This window comes from Callithrix jacchus, chromosome 11 (assembly GCF_049354715.1).
Source record: "Callithrix jacchus isolate 240 chromosome 11, calJac240_pri, whole genome shotgun sequence".
NCBI classification, from domain to species: domain Eukaryota; kingdom Metazoa; phylum Chordata; class Mammalia; order Primates; family Cebidae; genus Callithrix; species Callithrix jacchus.
Window position 1 is genome coordinate 48,895,638 of NC_133512.1, and position 21,347 is coordinate 48,916,984.

The following is a 21,347-nucleotide window of genomic DNA, read 5'->3' on the forward strand; positions in this document are numbered from 1 at the left end:
GAAGAGAAGGGGAATATGGCAGCCTAATAATTTTGGTACTGTAAGTACTCCCACTTTGGCCTATTTTAAGCTATTATAATGACACCACTGGACAGAAAGTTGGGAAGATTCATGCATAATTGGCTTTCATGGGACAGTAAAATCCAGCTCCAGTAAGAGCTCACTTCAGCACACCATTGTATGGTACTCTAGTTTTTCTTATAAGCTGGTTATAAAAAGTGGAAATATTCATTTTTGGAGACTAAGTCTCACTTATTTGGGGAAATCAATAACTCAGTTGTAGGAACATTAAGTTACACTGCAATTTAATTGAAACCTCAAAAAACCTACATATAAATTTTTATTGTTGACACTTTCATCAAGAAACTTGACAAGCATTCCCACTTTTTCTATGTTTCCAAAGCATATTTGTCCATGTAAAAATAATAAAAATGTATAGTTATCTAGGTTTAACAGTAGGAAAACAGACAAATTAATACATTACTACAGGTAGACATCATCAAATTTAACAAATAGAAAAGTTCTTGGATTTGAGACAAGAACTTTTTGAAGTAAAGGTAAAGACTCAAACTGTTTAAATACTGTAAGTTACTTTGCCAAAATGCATTAACCTCCCTTTGTTACTTTGGAATCTGCGTGTCTGCTGCAGGCAGCACTAGAGAGTGGTTGATAGGTACAGTCTGCGATCTAGACTGACACATTCTGCAGCAGCAGTCAAGAGTAAGTTATTTCAATCTGTGCTAGTGTGGCTGGAAAATTTACCTTCACACAGCTGCAATTCCATTTCACTCTGTCATGATGCACTACACTGTGCCTGCTTCTTCATGAGCCAGAGCAGCATTACAACGTGGTGGCTAAAATTTCTACCTCTCAAACATAATAGCTAAAGCCCAATGTCAAAAGGAAGAGGAAAAACTACAAAAAAATGAATACATTCTTAATGAAAATACCAAAATAATAGAGGGATGCAAAAACAAATGTATAAATATTATATTTTCATTTTAATTTTAGTAACATCTGTGCTTCATCAAATGCCTGAAAAATGATGAAAGAGTGAGATTATCTTTTTTTCCCCAATTTTTGACATTTAAGTTCAGGGGTACAAGTGCAGGTTTGTTACCTTGGTAAACTTTGTTATGGGGTTTGTCAAACAGAGTTTTACCCAGGTATTAAGCCTAGTACCCATTAGTTATTTATTTCTCCTGATCCTCTCCCTCCTCCTACCCTCTAATCTCTGAAATGCCCTAGTGTTTGTTGTTCCCCTTCATGTGTGCATGTGTTTTCACCATTTAGCTTCCACTTATGAGTGAGAACATGTGGCATTTGATTATTTGTTCCTGTGTAAATTTGCTAAGCTGAGCCTCTAGCCTCATCCATGACCTTGCCAAAGACAGGATTTCCAAAAAACACACAATTAGGTGAAGAGATCAAAGTTACAACTTATTGGTGTGTCTGAAAGAAATCAGGAGAATTGAACCAATTTGGAAAATGTATTTCAGGATATCATTCATGAGAACGTCCCCAACCTAGGGGAACAGGTCAACATTCAAATTCAGGAAATGCAGAGAATCCCAGTAAGATACTTCATGAGACGATCATCACCATGTTATAATTGTCACATTCCCCAAGGTAAAACAAAACAAAACAAAACAACAAAAAAACAACTTAAAGGCAGTTAGAGATAAAGGCCTCGTCACTTAGAAAGGGGAGCTAGCTCATCAGACTTCTTTTTTTTTTTGGTTTTGTTAGTTGTGAAGTTAAAAGCGAGCAATAAATAGTAAAAACTACCATACCATTTTTTTTGTTGTTCTCATTTTCAGTTTCACTCTCCTCTTGATCAGATGAAAAGACAACAGTCCAGTCCTGTGGTTTTTTTTTTGTTTGTTTGAGACAACATAGTCTTGGTTTGTCACCTAGACTGGAGTACAGTGGCATAATCTCAGTTCACTGCAACCTCTGTGTCCTAGATTTAAAAGATTCTTGTACCTTAGCCTCCTGAGTAGCTGGGATTATATGTGCCTGCCACCATGCCCAGCTAAGTTTTTGTATTTTTAATAGAGACAGGGTTTTACCATGTTGGCCAGGCTGGTCTTGAACTCCTGACCTCAGGTGATCTGCCAGCTTCCGCCTCCCAGAGTGTTTGGATTATAGGTGTGAACCAAGGCACAACTTTTTAAAAGATACCTTAATACAACAGGAAATTAATCTGTACCTATATAAAGTAAAAATTAACAGTCCCTTGGGGTTAATTATCTAATAATCATTTAGGACAGAGAATCTTCTTTGTTTTAAATCAGTGTTCTTAAGTGACTTTTATATAGACTTTATAAAATTTTTTCTCATTTCTGCTTTTAGAGACGGGTCTCTGTCACCCAGGCTGTAGTGTGGTGGTGTGATCATAGCTCGCTTTAGCCTCAAACTCCTATGCTTATATTATCCTTCCTCCTGCCTCAGACTTCTGAGTAGTTTAGACTACGGATGTGGGTCAACATGTCCTGCTAATTAAAAAAAAAAAATTGTAGAGATGGTGTCTTACATTGTTGCCTAGTTCTGGTTTTGAACTCCTAGCCTCATGTGATCCTCCTGCCTCAGCCTTCAAATTCCAATCTTCCTGCTGGGATTACAGGTGTGAGCCAACAGGCTGGGCCTGATTTTGTAAGTAATTGACAATGGGGTCTTATACCACTAGAGCATGGGAATGGGATTCAATGGTATGTGAATATTGTGAAATTATGTGAAAAGTTTTGTAGATGTGGATAGTTTTACATTTATTGGAAGATATTCAGGGGCATTTATCAGTTTCTCAAAAGGGAATGTGATTTTCAGAAATTAGGAACCAGTACTCTAATTTGCATATTGCAGTAGTATAACAAATGGTTACGTAAACATGGAAATACAAATATGTCTACTAAATTAATGCCGCTTATCAACTTGATGGGCTTGAGCTAACAGTGCATCCAGTAAAGTCATCCCACTGATTTGGATAGAAAGACTGTTATAGGAAACCAAAATAAAGTTGCAAGAATATTTCTTGTAGAAAAGACACTTATACTGATCTTATTAGCAGATTATTACAAATAAGCTTCCAAGCTGAGGCAGTTAATATTTATGATGCCAAAATGAGGAAATCTGTGGCAGAGAATAATTACAGCCTGAATATAGATAATGTTTTTAAATTTAAAAAGTCAAAAGTCTGTGAACTCAATAGATAAAGCACCCAAGCATGGACCAGGTATTGGTATTTTTGTAAAATTCGTAGGTATATATAAGGTGAAGCAAAATTTGAGAAAAGCCATTCTAAGAGAAAAAAACAAACGGAGCACTTCATTATCTGTGTCTAAGGAGGCCTTACCATTACGCTCAGCCTGGCTAAACTTCAGGCAGCCTTCTTTCTGACTCAAGGATCTGACCTCCTTTTCCTCAGACTATTTACTTTAGAAAAGCTTGTAAATCCTTTCTACTCCTTTTGAGGTATAAATCTTTTTAAAAGCTTATTGACAGTTTTACAACCAAACAGTGGCTCCACTAGTAGGTCATTCTCAAGGACCTACTAGTGGAGCCATTTTTTTGAAACTTTGAAATGTAAATGCTGAAGGAGATCCCACTTCGATCTTCCAGTCTCTATTAGAGAGTAGGACCCTAAGGTGGATCCCTTGTTCCAAAGTGTGAAAATTACATCCTGTCATGGAGATAAGAGACAGCTTACTCTCTGTTGGGTAAGGCCTAAGAGATCTTCCTGCCCCAGGCCTTAACATCTGTTCTGCTTTTTGTGTAGAACGCCTTTTCATTTCTCCCCACTATTGCATAGCCTTGAATAAAGTCTTCCCTGCTTGTTAAACTTTGGTCCAATTTTTGCTTTGATTACTGTAAGAATGGGGATTAGCCAATGAGACTACTGTTTCCATACTAATTTACTTATCCTTTGCATAAAGCAGATGGTAAGACCTACATAGAGTATGTGAGAATCACCTGGGGCACCTAAAAAGAACTCTGATGATTAGACATTTCCCAAAGTGATTCCGATTTTCTGTTAGTGGGTGCGATCTCATGGTGGATAGTTTTATATTTCCCCAGTTGATCCTAGTGTGTACCTTGGATGGCAAAACAGTTAAATAATCATTTTGAACTGATGCATTAGTAAGAATGTCACAGAAAAGGAAGAACAAAAAAGATTCAGGAAAAACAATTTGAAATGCAAACCTGAAACTGTTGATTATTAAATAATTTTCTTTTGGATAGTGTTATTATTGGATTGTATTTGTTACTAGAGATTAGTTTTATAATTACGTAAGTTTTTACCAAGTGATATAAGTACCATTGTAGCAAAGTCAGTTTATGAGTAACAGCCTAAGTAATTGAGAAGTAAACAAGAAATTGCCACTTATATCTACAATGTTAAGACCCTAATTGTCTATATAAGAGACTGTGCATTTCTGAGGGGTTTGTTGATTACTCAAGGCTTATATAGAGATATAAAGATTATCTTTTATTCCTTTAGATATTAGTTAATAAGGTTTTCTACAAATCATTCACAGAAAAATTTACTTCTATTGATAATTTCCAAATGACATAATAAAATTATAAATATTTTTCTGCAAAGAAAATTATACTTTACCAAAATGTAAAGTGTAACCAGAATTAATTCTGGATTAAAACAACATTTCTTAACAGTGACACTATTGAAATTTTAGGCCAGCAACTTCTACATTGTGGCAGGGGTGGTTGTGTAAAAACTGTCTTGTGCATTGTAGGATGTCCCACTGCCTTCCTGGATTCTACCCACTCAATGCTTTTGTTTTTTTTTCCCCACAAGATAAAATGTGATTGTAGAGAGTCATTTCTATGGAGAAGACATTATGCTAGCATTTTCACATAGATTATTTCATTTAATTTTAGGAACTACATGAAACAGGGATGATCATCACCTTCATTGTTTTACAGGTAAGAAAACCGAAGTTTACAGTAAATTGCTTACCCATAGTTGCATGTGTAGTAAGAGGGGCTAGAGAGTAGGAATTTGATATTATGTTGAGCTCTTCAGTTTGTAACCATTGTTTTCCTTTAGAATTATCTCCTGGTTTTCCATAAGAGTAAGTCTTTCTTGGACTTTTGTTCAGGCACCAACATTCTTCTACAAACTTGAATTCTTCACAAATAGCACTTACCTTTCTATTAACTCTAAAGTGTCGTCTATAGTCCAACAAACTATAAAAGTAAGAAGTGTTAAAATTCTTTGTTTAAAAGCATTCATTATTACTTACATTTCTAAATGAATGTAAGAAAGGCAATAACTTAGCAAACAGAAAGTTCAATCAGATTTGCTCAGGCAGGGGTCTTATGGTATTTCAATGAGGAATGATGTCCATTCCATGGCTAAAGTGGCAGGACACAAAATGTAATGGAATTGCACAAATTGAGAACACATTTTCCTAATTTGAGGAGTTATGAACTTCTGCATTATGCATGAATCAGAGAAAAATAAGGCATCCCAGGCTATAAAAAAGTGCCTCTCTTAGCTAAGTTACCATGCTATGGCTCTGTTCCTGTTTATACTTGCATTTGTTCAGAGTTGTGCTTTTGAAGAAAATCAAAATATTTCAGCCCAAAATATACTTAACATATTTTGACATTGCTATTTAGAAGGCCTATAAACAGAAGGAGCCCTGCAAAGCTGTCTTTTGTGAGGGAGACTTGTATTTGTAGCAAATATGCATTGATGTGGCCAAGTTTCTCTGAAGCCTTCCCTTGCAGAACAACCCTAACAAAGATTAACTGATAGACAGCGTTCAAGATCTCAAAGCAACATTTACCACTTCTTTTCAGGGCTGCAGCCTGTGGGATGACATCTGCCTAACAAAAGCAGATTTTGCTAGTCAGGTCTCCTCTTTTCCCCTCCTGTAACCTATTTTGTCAGAGCCAAGCCCGATTATTTCTGTAATCTCACTATGGCACATGTGCCCTGAACTACACTCAAAGAAAGGTTGGGGATAATCACTTTGGTTCTTCCAGATGTGCATGTTAACACAATTGTATACCTTTTCTCAAATCAATCAGTCTTTTGTGAGTTGACTCTAAAGCAAAATTTCAGAGAACAAAGGAAAGTGTTTCCCTTAGTCCCTACACCTTAAATTTAAAATTAAATTTATCTCCATTGCATGAAGCAGGAACAGCCACAAACAAACCTCTCAAACACCGAACTGGGAATGAAGTGGTGATTTCTTCAGCTGCGAGCTGCGCAGGCATGCACATCTTAACAACTGAGCTCCCTGATTAGAAAATCCTAACTCCTTATAACGGCTTACAATTCTAGAAATTACATGTGAAGGGGTCTTGATCCATGAAGTAGGCATGGGGTACGTGACTCAGGTGGGGGTCTGATCGTGTTTAAGTAAAAACAATGCCTTTTGGAAAGATTCCTCCATGCCATGCCTGCCATCTATAGGAGTGCCATTAAGGGTGGTGGCCAGTCTGCCAGATTTTACCTCCCCTATTGAAATACAATGTAGAAGGCTAGGGGGCAGTGGTCTTAGAAGCTTGAGAGGACTTAATCCTCTCAAGCTTATATTTTAACAATGCTACTACAAAGTAATAAAAATATGAAATATTGAATGTATGGCTTAAAAGACCTATAGTAAATGATTATGTGAAGTTTTGCCTCGTGATTCTGACTACTGTGTGTGCCTATGTTTATCAAAAAAACATTTTAATTCTTAAAGCAGTGTAAGTTTGATCTAGAGTTGTTTCTGATTCGGCCAATGCTGAGCTTGAGTATTTTCTGAATTTAGTTGCAAGAATAAAAGGTAGCTGAGTGGCTGGGGGTTCAGGAGGATGCCTTATAGTCTTCACTGACTCACACAGTAACACCAAATAAACAAGAACCTAAGAAAACACCATTTCCTTCATATGCAGTTTCAGACTATTTCACCTCACCTTTGTTACTCAGTGTTTGCTATTATTTTTAGCTCTTTGGAGCTTTTTAGAAATGCAGAAACCTAGGTTCCATTCCAAACATGTCACTCAAAATTTCTTTTTAACTGTGTCTTTGGGTTTGAGACTTACCATTTCCTGTGCCCACTAGAACACAACTCATAAGCCCTTCTTTCCTTGTCTAGAGATTCTGGCTTTTGCACTGTAAGAATTGAAGATCCCGCAGCTGAAATGACGTCATAAAAAGGCCTTCATTCAGGTAGAGTTGGTTTTCTTGTGTGGTCTCTATTTAATAACTTCCACTTTTGTACATTTCAATTTCTGTGTGTGAACACTGAGATAAATAGCCAGAAGAGTCTTTAGAGACAGCAACTAAAAACAACAATGAAAACGTATTCAGTTATAGCCACAGCAATATATAGGTCTTTATAAAAGTAGCGGTTCCATTGTGCAGGCAGTGATAAATGTGAAACCATAAATTCTGGAAACAGTTGTGGTAGTAAATAGATAGAAACCAGAGTGGTTCACAGATAAGGATATGAAGCATACACTCTGTATTTTACCAAAAATGATGTTCATATATTTTGTAGACTAGAGAGCCTTTTTAAAGAAAAAAGTTCATAACCAAATGCCTTCTAGAATTGTCTAAATTGTCAATGTAGTATTTTATTTAAAACATACCACTCTTACATATTTTATCTATCATTTTATAAAATATCTATAAGAAAGAATACAATGGAATGTATCTCCTTTTACATTTTCTACATAATATATTATACTCTTTCTAATCTCTACAGATCTTTCCTCATTTTAAAAACCTATATATGCATGGCTATCATGTTTTTCAAATGAGATTCATATTGCTTCATATTCTCTTTATTAAGTCTCTTCTAGAACAATAGAAGTTGAAAGATAAATGCTTAGCATACTTGCTTATTTCCTACATATAACTGTAGTATATTAGCATATTTATGTCTACATTGATACCAAAAAGACTAGAAGATAACATCAAAGAAGCCATTTAATTAATTTCATTAAAGTCATTTTTGATGTCTTAATTAAGGTTATGGTTTCTTCAGCCCAGTGGACTTGAAGTTGACTAAGTATAAAAATACCAGTATAAATTATTTTACTTTTAATAAGTTTTAGCAAGGTAAAATTTGATAAATTTTTAAATAAAATGTATTTTTACTTGTTACCAATAAATTATGCTATTAATAATACATAGGCTTTAACTTTATCCATGTCACTGTATTATCAGTCTCTACTTATCATAAATTAGTAGGTAGAGACTTTTTTATTTCTAAGGTTTATGATACTATGCTTACTTAAATCATTTTTAACATGTTATCCCTCATTATATTAGTTTGATAATTATCCTAAGGATATCAACTTTGTAAAACAATTAAAAATTAAGACAGAGCAAATTGGACAAACTGACATGTATTTGTGGAAAACATTGTTTGAGGAGTCAAAAAACATTTTTAAAAATAATGAGGGCTCCAAATTTTTATTACTCTTTTTGCCTCTGAAACATATTAAATAAGAGAAGGTTAATAAAAGAGAGACTAAAGGGAAGGAAGCATTAAAATACCAAAAAGAGATAAGGCAGGTGGGGGTCTGATGACTGACGAAAGATGACTGATGAGGAGGAGAAAAAGAAATAAGAGTGGGAGACTTTAACACTCCACTGTCAATATTAGACAGATCAACAGGACAGAAAATTAACAAGGATATCTAGGACTTGAACTCAGACCTGGACCAAGCAAACCTAATAGACATTTACAGAACTCTCTACCCCAAATCCACAGAATATATATTCTTCTCAGCACCACATCACACCTACTCTAAAATTGACAACATAATTGGAAGTAAATCACTCCTCAGCAAATGCAAAAGAATGGAAATCATAACAAACAGTCTCTCAGACCACAGTGCAATCAAATTAGAACTCAGAAACTAACTCAGAACCACACAGCTTCATGGAAACTGAACAATTGGCTCAACAATGAAATGAAGGCAGAAATAAAGATGTTCTTCTAAACCACTGAGAACAAAGACACAACATACCAGAATCTCTGGGAAACATTTAAAGCAGTGTCTAGAGGAAAATATATAGCAATAAATGCCCATATGAGAAGCAGGGAAAGATCTAAAATTGACACCCTATCATCAAAATTGAAAGAGCTAGAGGAGCAAGATCAAAAAAACTCAAAACCCAGCAGAAGACAAGAAATAACTAAGATCCAGCAGAACTAAAGGAGACAGAGACACAAAAAAACCCTTCAAAAAATTAATAAATCCGGGAGCTGGTTTTTTTTAAAAGATCAACAAAGTAGACTGCTAGCCAGATTAATAAAAAAGAAAAGAGTGAAGAATCAAATAGATGCAACAAAAAACAATAAAGGGGATATCACCATAGATTCCACAGAAATACAAACTACCATCAGAGATTACTACAAACAACTCTATGCACATAAACCTGTAAACCTGGAAGAAATGGATAAAATCCTGGACACTTTCATCCTCTCAAGCCTTAACCAGGAAGTAGTCAAAACCCTGAATAGACCAATAACAAGGGCTGAAGTTGAGGCAGCAATTAATAGCCTACCAACCAAAAAATGCCCAGGTCCAGATGGGTTCACAGCTGAACTCTACCGGACATACAAAGAGGAGCTGGTACAACTTCTGAAACTATTCCAAACAATCCAAAAAGAGGAAATCCTTCCCAAATGATTTTGTGAGACCAACATCATCCTGATACCAAAACATGGCAGAGACTCAACAAGAAAAGAAAACTTCAAGCTAATATCCATGATGAACATAGATGCAAAAATCTTCAATAAAATACTGGCAAACCGATTGCAACAGCACATCCAAAAGCTTATCCACAATGATCAAATAGGATTCATCCCAGGGATACAAGGCTGGTTCAACATACACAAGTCTATAATTATAATCCACCACATAAACAGAACCAAAGATAAAAACCACGTGATTATCTCAACAGATGCAAAGAAGGCCTTTGACAAAATTCAACAGCCTTTATGCTAAAACGCTCGATAAACTAGGTATTAACAGAATGTATCTTAAAATATTAAAAGCTATTTATGAAAAACCCACAGCCAATATCATACTGAATGGGCAAAAACTGGAAGCATTCCCTTTGAAGTCTGGTACTCCACAAGGATGCCCTCCACCACCACTCCTATTAAATATAGTATTATAACTTCTAGCCAGAGCAATCGGGCAAGAAAAATAAATAAAGGATATTCAATTAGGAAAGGAGGAAGTCAAATTGTCTCTATTTGCAGATAACATGATTGTATATTTACAAGACTGCATCATCTCAAAATCTCCTGCAAGTGATAACTTCAGCAAAGTCTGAGGATACAAAAATCACAAGCATTTCTATACACCAATAACAGACTTAAAGAGAGCCAAGTCAAGAATGAACTGCCATTCACAATTCCTACAAAGAGAATAAAATATCTAGGAATACAACTAACAAAAAATGTAAAGGACATCTTCAAGGAGAACTACAAACCACTGCTCAACAAAATAAGAGAGGACACAAACAGATGGAGAAACATTCCATGCTCATGGTTAGGAAGAATCAATATCATGAAAATGGCCATACTGCCCAAAGTAATTTATAGATTCAATGCTATCCCTATTAAGCTACCAATGACCTTCTTCACAGAACTAGAAAAACCACCTTAAACTCATATGGAAGCAAAAGAGAGCCAACATAGCCAAGTCAATTCTAAGCAAAAGGAACAAAGCTGGAGGCATCCCATTACCTGACTTCAAACTATATTACAAGGCTACAGTAATCAAAACAGCATGGTACTGGTAACAAAACAGAGACATAGACCAATAGACCAGAACAGAGGCCTTGGAGGCAGTGCCACACATCTACAACCATCTGATCTTTCACAGACCTGACAAAAACAAGCAATGGGAAAAGGATTCCCCGTTTGATGAATGGTATTGGAAAAACTCGCTAGCCATGTGCAGAAGGCAGAAACTGAACCCCTTCCTGATACCTTACAATAAAATTAACTCCAGAGGGAGTAAAGATTTAAACTTAAGAACTAACACCATAAAAACCCTAGAAGAAAACCTATGCAAAACCATTGAGGACATAGGCATAGGCAAGGACTTCATAACTAAAGTGCCAAAATAGAAAAATAGGACCTAATTAAATTCCAGAGCTTCTACACAGCAAAAGAAACAATCATTAGAGTGAACAGGCAACCAACAGAATGGGAAAAAAATTTGCAATCTACCCATCTGACAAAGGGGTAATATCCAGAATCGAACTAAAACAGATTTACAAGAAAAAAAAAGCCCATTCAAAAGTGGGCAAAGGATATAAACAGACACTTTACAAAAGAAGACATATATGAGGGCAACAGACATATGAAAAAATGCTCATTATCACTGGTCATTAGAGAAATACAAATCAAAATCACATTGAGATAACATCTCATGCCAGTTAGAATGGCGATCATTAAAAAATCTAGAGACAACAGATGCTGGAGAGGATGTGGAGAAATAGAAACAGTTTTACATTGTTGCTGGGAATATAAATTAGTTCAACCATTGTGGAAGCCTGTGTGGCTATTCCTCAAGGACCTAAAAATAGAAATTCCATTTGACCCCACAATCCCATTATGGGGCATTTATCTAAAGGATTATAAATCATTCTATTATAAGGACACATGCACATGAATGTTCACTGCAGCACTGTTTAAAGTAACAAAAACTTGGAACCAACCCAAATGCCCATCGATGACAGACTGGACAGGGAAAATATGGCACATATATACCATGGAATACTATGTAGCCATAAAAAATGATGAGTTCATGTCCTTTTTAGGGACATGGATGAACCTGGAAACCATCATTCCCAGCAAACTGACACAAGACCAGCAAACCAAGCACCGCATGTTCTCACTCATAGGCGGGTATTGAACAATGAGAACACATGGACACAGGGAGGGGAGCATCACAGACAGGTCTGTGGGGGTGGATCTAGGGGAGAGGAGGGACAGTGGGTGTTGGGGAGTTGGGGAGGGATAACATGGGGAGAAATGCCAGATATAGGTGATGGGGAGGAAGGCAGCAAACCACATTGCCATGTATGTACCTATGCAACAATCTTGCATGTTCTCCACATGTACCCCAAAACCTAAAATGCAATAAAATATATAAAAGCATGGTCTCTGTATCTCCAACACTGAAGAATGGTGACCTTAATAAATGTGAAACCATAAGATATGTGAAAACATTAATAAATGTGAAACCTGACCACTGTAAGACTTAACTAAATATTGAACCCACTCTTATCACTGTTGCCCTGCAGAAATCATAATCTATTTGGAAGTAGCATATAGTAAAAGAAAAAGACAACAAAATTGACCTATACTCAGCACTAAGTAAACTATACTTCCAGACAATCAGTAAAACAAATCCAAGTCCTGATTGATGCATTTCTGTGAAATACCTGCAGAAAAGAAATCAGCAGCATAGTTTTCTCTTATACATGTACACATTTCTGGAGTCTGTTACATTTTGTGCAGTATATTCTATACTATCTCTCTTCTTCTGGGGGTTAAACAACTTCATACCAATATGTGAGTGCTTTTGTACTAATAAAGAAAAGAAACATTGCTCTTTTTATTCTTTGACTATAGCGTTGGTTGTAGAAATTCTCATTCCAAACCCCACTGCAATTTCCCATTGAAAATTTATGTCTAAAATAAATGTGTTATATAATCTAAATTATTTTTACTTATTGAGTATGAGAAATACTTTTGAGACAAAATGGGACCATTAATAATTTATGTCAATAGCCAAATACATGCATTTATTTTTTATAGTGGAAAGTTCATCTTCACCATAGAACTGAGAGAGACCAGTTCTCTTTGTAAAGTAGAGATGAAGAGACCCAGATTAAACTTTGGTATACTTCCCTATCCTCAACTAAATATGGGGATAGCAACCAGTATTTGAGGATTCTTCTGAGGGGTAAATAAAAAAATATATAATATGTTTAGGAATGTCCTAATATATATTTTGTGCTAAATAGTTACTAATGCCTGTCTTTTTTACTTAAAAAAATGGCAGGAAAAACATCAATAAAATAAAATTCAACTGGAAAAACTAGAGAAAATAAGTTTCTATACTAATTCAACTTGCCAAGACTGAATCAGAAATAATTCTGAACTGACCAATAACAACTAGGAAGATTTAATCAGTAATAAAATGTCTTGCAACAAAGGTAAGGCCAGGAATGGATGGCATCATTGTTGAATTCTACCAAATATATAAAGAAGAACTAACAGCATTTAAAATTTTTCAAAAATTTTAAGAGGAGGAAATTACTCCTAATTTATTCTACAAAGCCAGCATTATCCTAATATCAAAACCAGACAAAGACAAAAGAACAACAAAAAAGGCAAACTAAAGGCCAATATCCCTGATAAAAATAGACACAAATATCCTTAAGAAAATACCAGGAAACTGAATCCAACAGAATATCAAAAAGGTAAGACACCATGATCAAGTCGGATGTAAAGACAGTTTAACATATACAAATCAATAAATACATCACAACAACAGAATGAAGGAGAAAATTCATGATTATCTCAATAGATGCAGAAAAATAATTTGAAAAAATTCGAGCCTATCATGGTAAAAACTCTCAACAAACTAGGTATAGAACGGACTTTCACCAACATCATAAAGGCCAATATGACACACTCAGAGCTAACATCATACTAAATGGGGAAAAGCTGAAAGATTTTCCTTTAGGAACTAGAACAAGAATGAGGATGCCTACTTTTTCACCATTTGTATTTCAAACTAGTGCTGACAGTTCCTGCCATGGTAATTAGACAAAAAAGAAAAAGGGCAAAGAAAATGAAAAAAAAAATTTTTTAAAGGAAAGGAGGAATTCAGGTTGTTCCTTTTTGAGGATGATGTGATCTTGTATTTAGAAAAACTTAAAGAAATTTCGTGTCATTGCAGGATACAAAATCAACAAATAAAAATCAGGAGTTTTCTATAAGCCAATTGATATGGTTTGGCTGTGTCCCTACCCAATTCTTATCTTGAATTGTAGTTCACATAATACCCACATGTTGTGGGAGGGACATGGTGAGAGGCAATTAAATAATGGGAGAGATTTCCCTTATACTATGTCCGTAATAGTAAATTCTCACGATATTTTATGGCTTTTGTGCCAGGCGTAGTGGCTCACGCCTGTAATCCTAGCACTTTGGGAGGCCGAGACGGGTGGATCATGAGGTCAACAGATCAAGACCAGCCTGGCCAACACGGTGAAACGCCGTCTCTACTAAAAATACAAAAAATTAGCTGGGCTGGTGGTATGTGCCTATAGTCCCAGCTACTCGGGAGGCTGAGGCAGAATTGCTTAAAACCGGAAAATGGAAGTTGCAGTGAGCTGAGATCATGCCACTGCACTCCAGCCTGGTGACAGAGTAAGACTCTATCTCAAAAAAAAAAATAAATGTTATGGCTTTTTAGGGGCTTCCTCTTTCACATGGTTCTCATTCTCCTCTCTCCTGCTGTCATGTGAAGAGGGACATGTTTGCTTCTCCTTCCACCATAATTCTAAGTATTGAGGCCTCCCCAGCCCTGCAGAACTGTGAGTCAATTAAACCTCTTTTCTTTATGAATTACCCAGTATTAGGTAGTTTTTTATAGTAGCATGAGTACTGACTAATACACAAATAACGAAATAACTGAGAAAGAAAACGGGCAATCTCATTTATAGTAACTACAGAAAATTAAAATATTTTGGAACACATTTAACTAAGGAGGTGGAAGACCCCTAAAAGGAAAAATACAAAACACTGATGAAAGAAATTACAGAGAACAGAAAGAAATGGAAAGACATCTCATGCCCATGGATCCAAAGATTTAATATCATTGTAATGACCATATAATCCAAATCAGTCTACAGATTCAATGAAAACCCTTTCAATATATCTGTCATTTTCACTGAAATAGAAAAGTACATTCTAAAATTTGTATGGAATTTAAAAAGAGCCTGAATAGCCAAAGCAATTCACCCTACCTGACTGCAATAATATATTACAAAGCTAAATTTAACCAAAATAGCATGGTGTTCATATAAAACCAGAAATATAGACTGATTGAACAAAATAGTGAACCCAGAAATAAATCCATGTATTCAAAATCAACTGATTTTCATCAAATGCACCAAGAACATACATTGGACAAAGACACCCTCTAAAATAAATGCTATTGGGAAGACTCAATATTCATAAGCACAAGAATAAAATTAGACCCCTTATCTCCCACAATACATAGAAATTAACTCAAAATCAACTAAAGATATAAATTTAAGACCTGAAACTATGAAATTCCTAAAAGATAACAAAGGAGAAAAACTCCAGAACATTGTTTCTAGGCAAAGATTGTATAGCTAAGAACTCAAGGGCACAGTCAACAAAACTAAAACATGTTGGACTATATTAAACTAAAAATTTTCTGCACAACAATGGAAACATTAACAGAAAAAAGACACAATCTGTTGAATGTGAGAAAATATTTGCACACTATTTATCCAATAAGGAACTAACATCCAGAATATACAAAGAATACAAACAACTCAACAACAAAAAAGCAAATAACCCCATTAAAAAGTGGTCAGAAACTATGAATTAGACATTTCTCAAAAGAACAATTGCCAATCAGTATATTTTAAAAAGTTCCACGTAACTTATCAGAGAAATGCAAATTAAAACCACAGTGTAGTATTATCTTACTCCACTTAGCATCGTTATTATTTTAAAAATTTTAAAACAACCAAAAAACAAAAGATGCTGGTGAGGATGCAGAGAAAAAGAAAGCTCTTAAACTCTGCTGGTGAGAATGTAAATTAGTACAGACATTATGAGAAACAGCATGGCAGTTTTTCGAAACACAAAAAAATTGAACGACCATGTGATCCAGCACTTCTGCTACTAGCTATCTGTTCAAAGGAGAGGAAATCAGTATGTCAAAAAAAATCTGCACTCCATTTTATTGCAGCAGTATTTACAACAGCCAAAATATGGCATCAATCTAAGTGTGCATTAACAGATAAATGGATAAAGACTGTATAGTATATATACCCACTGGAATACTGCTTGTTCATAAAGAATGAAATTCTGTCATTTGTAGCAATATGTGTGGAACTAGAGCCCATGATGTTAAGTGAAATAAGCCAAGTACAGAATGAGGAATATCACATGTTTTTCCTTATATGTGAGAGCTAAGCAAGTTGATTTCATGGATGTAGAGAGCAGAATGTTAGTTAACAGAGGCTGGAGAGCATGGTGTCGGGGGTGGTGACAAAGAGCTACTGGTTAATGGCACAAGCATACAGTGGATAAAAGAAGTAAGTTTTACTGTTTGATAGTAGAATGACTAAAGTTAAAAACAATGTGTTATATATTTCAAAACAGCCAGGAGGGAGGGCCTGAAATGTTCCCAACACATGGAAATCATAACCTGAGCACCTTAAATACGTTACGTATGCTGACTCAATCATTACACATTCTACGCATGTATTGAAATATTACATGTATACTCCCCTCACCAAAAGAGAAAGATAAATAGAAGAAAAAGAATTCGGCCGGGCGCGGTGGCTCAAGCCTGTAATCCCAGCACTTTGGGAGGCCGAGGCGGGTGGATCACGAGGTCAACAGATCGAGACCATCCTGGTCAACATGGTGAAACCCCGTCTCTACTAAAAATTACAAAAAATTAGCTGGGCACGGTGGCGCGTGCCTGTAATCCCAGCTACTCAGGAGGCTGAGGCAGGAGAATTGCCTGAACCCAGGGGGCGGAGGTTGCAGTGAGCCGAGACTGCGCCATTGCACTCCAGCCTGGGTAACAAGAGCGAAACTCCGTCTAAAAAAAAAAAAAAGAATTCAGCATAATATTGTGGTACCCACACAAGAAACAATTCTTTATATAAAATAATTTTCTGCCTCACACATTCTTTTTTTAAAGGTATATATTTCACTCTTGCATTGGGCTCAAAGAGGAATTTTTCAGGAATTCTTGGTCTTAGTAAGAGGAAAATACACTTTCCCACTGAGAAATATAAAAGTGCATTAAGTAGCACAACTATCCTTTAAAATTTCGGAGGTTAAAAAGCCAAGGTTGGTAAACATTTGGACTGCAAGTCTGTCACCTGGAAGCTAGATTTTTACAGCTTCTCTAATGAGCCTTACAAATAAGAATTTTTCAACCTATAAAACTCTCACCTTTTAAATTAAAACCTGTGGTAAAGCAATTTTTACAGATGCATTGCTTTTAATAATCATAAATACATTAAACTCTTCAGATATGTGCATGTACATTTAATGTGCTATTTCTCAAAGCAAAATATATTAATCATTTAAGGAAGACTGTTATAAAGAGAAGTTCACAACTAATTAAAATATATGAAGTTATACAAAAAAGTTTTCATAAAAATTTAGCCAAATATTAACATAATATCCCTACATTACCTAGCATTCTGTAGGGAACATTACTAATTTAAAATGTTTCTATTTGCTCAATGAAAGTCTTATTAAATACGTATTTCATTTCTATAAGAATTTAATGTAAGCCACATACTCTTCTGAGAGTAGCATATTTTAGTACCCTATTATCTCTTACTCTAGTTATTGCAATGACAAGAAAATAAATAGAAAATTCTGGGCCAAAGGTAGCTATCAAAAGTAATTTGTAAAATTTCACAGCAAAAAAAAAAAAAAAAAAAAAAAAAAAAAACTACCTTATAGATATATTTAGAGTTTTTTTTAAAAAAATCTATTTTCTAACTTTTAAAATTGTATCCTTGATATAGTGAGAAAATGGTGATTCAAAATCAGTGATTAACAGTGTCTCCCCAGTACAAAATAAAAGATAACCAATAAAAGGTAGGAAATAAAGGGGCTTATGCTATAAACATGAATTTCAGACTTCCACTATGATGACTCCACAGAATACATTTAATTCACCACCTCAGCTCCAGTCAAAGATAAAAATAGGAACTAGAAAAAAATAACTAGGTTCAGAACATAACAAATAAAACAAAACTACAAAATTGTCAGTGATATTGAATCATGAAATCACTGGGTTCTTACCCAAAAAAAAAAAAAAAAAAAAAGGAAATAAATACCAGTGTTTTAGTTCATTCAAGGTAAGAGTTTAAAGGGATTTGACAACAGGTCTCTGATTCATTATTTGGAGTCAGATGCTGAGAATGGATCTCCTTATGTGTGAATAAATAGAAATTAAAATAAACAATAAGGAGCAAATCATCAAAACTACTATTTCCAACCATCATCATCAAGGTAGACTTAGAAAAGCAGGAAGACACAGATAAAGCCATTTAACCTGAAACTATATGAAGCAACTCAGGAGTATTTTACCTGAATCTTTGATATCCTTGACTTAACCATGACACAGGAGCCTTTAAAGCCTGCTTCTGACTGGAGAGTCTTGGAAGCCAGCAAAGGGCATCACAAAGTGTTAGCTGAGGAGGAGTAAATGCAAAGAAATTAGAAGTGAGCAAACAATCCTCTAAACGTGTCTCTTTGCCAAAATTTTGAGATTCAGGAAAACTGCTCGCAAAGTCAATATAATCAATAACCAGAAAATGAATAAATTCTAGAAAAATAGCTTTAAGGGAATATGTGATAACATCTTCAAAATATATGTCAAAATTTCTTAATGAGATAAGTAAAGGGCTATCATCCCTTTACAAAAGACTATACAATAGACAAGACAAAATAAAACTAGAAAAGTAAGATATATAAGAACATCAGTTAGAAATATTGGGGAAAAATAACAACCGAACACATCAACTAATTAAACTAACTCCATACTAAACACAAAGATATAGTGACTGGTAAAAATTTACTTGGGAAATCACCCAGAATGTACTTGTGAATGAATCCCCAGTTCAGGCATGGTTTGTGGGACTCATTATTTAAAGAAGAACAAAGGTAAGTATTTTCAACTTCTTCTCAGAAGCCATTCAAATGAGAATAGAGTGGTGAAAAATATTTAGTGTTCAGAGCAAAAATTTCCCCACCAACTAGAATTCTGCACCTTGAAATATTATCCTTGAAAAGGGAAGGATAAATAGTTTATCAGACAAACAACAATTGAAGGAATTTTGTACCAGTAGACCCACCATGCAAGAAATGTTAAAAGTAGAGAGAAGAAAAATCATATAGGTCAGAAGCTTGGCTGTGATAAAGAAAGAACATTAGAGAGGGAATAAGTACAGGTAAAATAAAAAGTTTTAAAAAACGTATTGTTATATATGCTTATGTATAAGTAAAATGAATGACAGCAATGATACAAGAAATGGGAATGAGGAATTATGATTATTTTGTCATTATAATGTACTCTTGTATGCATGAGGTGGTATAGTATTATTTAAAAATGTAATTATGTTACTTGTATATATATATTGCAAATTCTAGAGCTACTACTTAAAATATAAAAATATAACTGCAACCTATAAGCTAAGAAAGGAGAGAAAATGTAACCATATAAAATGCTTAATTAAAGCCACAAAAGGCAGAAAAAGAGTAGAATCAAAAATAGAGACACAGAACAAGGACAAGAAAACTTTTAAAGTAGCAAATATGGTAAATATTAATCCAACTATATTCATAGTCATTTAGAATATTAATAATCTAAATGTACCAATTAAAAGACTGATTTTTCAGAATGGATCAAAAACTAAATCACAAATACACATTGTCTAGAAGAAAACTACTTTAAGTATAAAGACACATATAATGACACGTATAAATGGCAAGTAAATAGATGGAGGAGAAAAATACACCATACTAACACTAATCCAAAGAAAGTGGGATAGCTATATTGTTTTTGACAGAGCAGATTTCAGGGGCAGTATACAATAATAAAAGGATGATTTTTTATGAAAAATAACGATTTTTAATGTATATACATCTGACAATAGAGCATCAAACTATGTAAATAATAGAATGGCAAGGAGAAATGTATTAATCCAATGTCATAGTTGGAAACTTCAAATCCTTCTATCAGAAAGAGACAGATCTAGCAGGCAGAAAATTAGTAACGACATAGTTGAACTTAGTAACATCATCAATCATCTGGATATAATGAAAATCTATAATCTATTTCATCCAATAAAGCCGAATATGCTTTCTTCACTGGCTCACATGGAGCATTCGCCTAAACATTTATATTGGGCTATAAAACACATCTTAATAACTTAATAGAAATCATACAATATTGATTTTCAGACCACAATGAGATTGAACTAGAAATCATTATCAGAAAGACAACTGGAAAATTCCAAAATGTGTAAAAATTAAACAATGTGTCTGTAAATAAAATGAGTTAAACAAGAAATCTCAAAAGAAAAGTAAAAATATTTTGAACTTAATAAAAATGAAATCACAACTTATCAAAATTTGTGGAATGCAGTCAAACCAGTGCTTAGAGGGACATTTATAGCATTAAGTATATTAGAAAAGAATAAAGATCTAAAGCAGGAATCTGCAATTTCACCTTTAGGAGACTAGCAGAAGGGAAAATGAGATCTAAAGCAAGCAGAATAAAGGAAATAATAAAAAATTTGCATCAATGATATTGAAAATAGAAAAGCAATAGAGAAATCAACATTAAAAGCTAGTTATTTGAAAAACAGATAAAATTAATAAATCTCTTGGCAAAGCTATGAAAAAGGAGAGAGAACCCAAATTATTAATACTGGAAATAAAAAAAGAACATGATTGCAGATCCCATAAATGTTAAAATAATGACATAATTCTATTGTAAATTATTGTAACAATTACTCTGACAAAGAAAGCAAGGAAGGGTGCAGTTAGGACAAGAGCAGCAGCCAGAAACATATACTTGGCAAAAGAGTCTTATAGGAGATAGCCAATACATCCCTTGAAACTTTATGAAATGTCTTGCATGCATTGCTGAAATAGGCCTATTTTTCTTTCTATAGCCCTAACACTGAGAGAGCCAGCCAAGATGAAAGTAGAATAATTCAACAGGAGTTTGAATCTGGACTCTGCCACTTTCTGCAGTGCAACCTTAATCCAAACTTCTTTAAATTGCAGTTATATAATCTGTAGAGTGTGGTTATTAGATAACTTATATCATAGAAATGATAGGCTCAAGTTAGAAAGAGAGTGATTTTACAAAAACATAGCCCCAAACTTGGTGGCATATAGGAAACTTCTCTGGATAAGCATGAACATTTATCAGAATTACTCTTCACAACTTTTCGCATCTGAATCTAACATCAAAATTTATAGACAGTGAAGTCATATTCAATTTGTGTATTATTTCTTACAGTCCCAATG

At 34.6% G+C, this 21,347-nt stretch overlaps 2 long non-coding RNA genes across 5 annotated transcripts in view; one reads left to right on the forward strand and one right to left on the reverse strand.

The window, feature by feature from the left end:
- LOC118143677 (uncharacterized) overlaps window positions 1–21,347 on the forward strand; it is an 87,801-nt gene that overhangs the window by 40,051 nt on the left and 26,403 nt on the right. For all 4 annotated transcript variants that reach the window (XR_008473368.2, XR_004727987.3, XR_004727988.3 and 1 more), the window contains exons 3-4: window positions 4,897–4,941; window positions 7,113–7,186. This is a non-coding gene — a long non-coding RNA (uncharacterized LOC118143677). The remainder of the gene's footprint in view (window positions 1–4,896; window positions 4,942–7,112; window positions 7,187–21,347) is intronic.
- LOC103794827 (uncharacterized) overlaps window positions 18,368–21,347 on the reverse strand; it is a 51,726-nt gene continuing 48,746 nt past the window's right edge. The window contains exon 3 of the long non-coding RNA XR_004727991.2: window positions 18,368–18,499. This is a non-coding gene — a long non-coding RNA (uncharacterized LOC103794827). The remainder of the gene's footprint in view (window positions 18,500–21,347) is intronic.